Source organism: Lactuca virosa, chromosome 3 (genome assembly GCF_052849685.1).
Source record: "Lactuca virosa cultivar CGN04683 chromosome 3, Lactuca_virosa_CGN04683_v6, whole genome shotgun sequence".
Classification (NCBI taxonomy): domain Eukaryota; kingdom Viridiplantae; phylum Streptophyta; class Magnoliopsida; order Asterales; family Asteraceae; genus Lactuca; species Lactuca virosa.
In genome coordinates this window covers 334340742-334342896 of record NC_136428.1, presented here as the reverse complement: position 1 = coordinate 334342896, position 2155 = coordinate 334340742, and the positions used below count along the sequence as shown (strand labels likewise).

At 30.3% G+C, this 2155-nt stretch overlaps 1 long non-coding RNA gene across 1 annotated transcript; it reads right to left on the bottom strand.

The window, feature by feature from the left end:
• Window positions 1-780: 780 nt before the first annotated feature.
• Window positions 781-1713, bottom strand: LOC145163090 (uncharacterized). The gene is made up of 3 exons (XR_013739552.1): window positions 1638-1713; window positions 1231-1370; window positions 781-1038 (listed from the first exon to the last, which is right to left on the bottom strand). It is a non-coding gene; the product is annotated as an uncharacterized LOC145163090 (long non-coding RNA).
• Between the last annotated feature and the right edge of the window lie 442 nt (window positions 1714-2155).

The following is a 2155-nucleotide window of genomic DNA, read 5'->3' as shown; positions in this document are numbered from 1 at the left end:
GTGATATATGTAAGTAGTATCATTTCTATATATGGATAGTTTATGGTTTATTTAGTTTTCGATTTTTTCGGTTCCGATCCGTTTCCAGATCGGTTTACATGCATACTTTCAGTAGACGACGAATAATTTCTCTTTGGGAAATAGTTTATTCTCAACTTTGTGATTTATATAATTTGAAAATGTTAAAAGTACCTTAAATTAAGTTTGTTTTATATTTAGTTGTTATTCATAAAACAAAAAATCTAAAGTATTATAGCTAATACATAAAAACTATAGACTTAAATAAAAAAAAACAAAAAAACGAAGTGGAGTTTTCTAATCAAATACAAATTGTCAAAATTATCTCAAAAGTAGAAAAAGATTAGGGTATTTTTGCTTTAGAAATTTGAATTTGATTATCGTTAATTTATTTATTTATATTTTAAACTTTTGCTATTAAAACTAAAAAAGTTAACCATTATAAAATAAAGAAATATTTAAAATTATAGGATAAAACAAAACTATGGTAAATGTTCTCATCCTCATTAAATCTAAAGGTAGTTATGAAATTTAATTTTTGTTCTCATATATATTAAAAAAATGGTTGTCATCTACATCTTGGTTACATATCAGTAAATTATATAAATATTAGAATATAATAGAGCAAATCTAAACAGACCAATATCCTTTTGAATTGAATAACTGATTAATGTGAAACCAGGATAATAAATAATATCAAACACAAGAGAAGCATATCTAAGGATAAAATCGTCCAATCAAGCAAATTTTAGTTCCTACACATTACACAAACTAATAAAAAAACTCAAAACCAAGCTCCATGATACATCAAGCTTAGAACAGAAATAACTTTTAGTATTTAAGCGAAGTCTCCCAATAATAGACAATGTAGTTTAGGAGCATTACTTAAAATAGCAACAAAGTCTACTATCAACTCAACCTTTCAGCAGCAAAACCAGACTTTTAAAAACGACAACAAGAATAGCAACCAACTATCTCGGTGTCAAAACATCCGGCCAAGCTGATTGTACCTCAAATAACCTGTCATTGACACATACACAATCACACACATAATCCCATACACATGTACAAAGAGACCGACAACGGACAACCACAGAGACAAACCCTAACTTAACCTAACTGAAAATTAAGTATGTTGCTATTATTGGTAAAAAAACAAGCAACATTGTGTAAAAAAATGTAAGAACATAAGGAGACAGACCTCAAATTTACCTAAGTATAATGGTCACTTATCTTTGGTTAGTCCATGGGCGCACCTTAAAGATCACAACACCTCTTCATGTTTTTGAATTTGAGCATTCTACTTTCATTTCTTCCTATAGATCTTGTATTAGACCAAACTTCTCTTTAACCTGTAAATAATAGTTAATAAGCTAGGCTAAATGGGCAGAACTCAGAATTGTGTGACTGAGCTAAGGACTCAACAAACTACAAATATTCCTGTCAAACATGGATCCATAGAAAGTTTTGTGATTTAAATATACATCTTTAAATACAATCTTGAATTACTCCCTATGGTCATGTGATCGTTTTACTGTGAGATAACAAAAAACTCCCCAACTCTATTCTGCATAAATCTTGAAATATGTACAAATCTCTGAATAAAAATAAGATGGTACCTGCAAAGCAAAGAGTTGCCATCACATTGTAGAAGCCGGTTTCTAGAGGGGAGACATGTTTGCTGGACAAAAAGCTTCATCATAAAAAAAATCATGAAATTTCAAAATTGATAACCTGTAACAAAAAAAATGGATGCGAATGGATGATACCTGACGATTGGGGAGAAGGAAGGAACATGAGAAAGGAGCTGCTATTGAGTGGTGAATAACGGTGGTGGTAATAACGGCTATTAGTAGATGCAAATCAAAAACAAAGAACACTAACCAAGTTATAGAAAATTTGTTTCCATATTGAATGGAATCAGGTTTCTATTGATTGAAATTCTGAATACAGAAGTTGGAGAAATCTTAGAATCTCGATTCAACTCTACTTAATTTCTGACTTTTTGAAACAACAAATAAACAGTATCTGGAAAAAAATTGATGAGATGATCGCAAAAAATATACCTCGTCAAATTTTTAAGCTGATTTGGTTGGATTATTTCTGCTTTTGACCCTGGATGATGGTTGGGGATGAC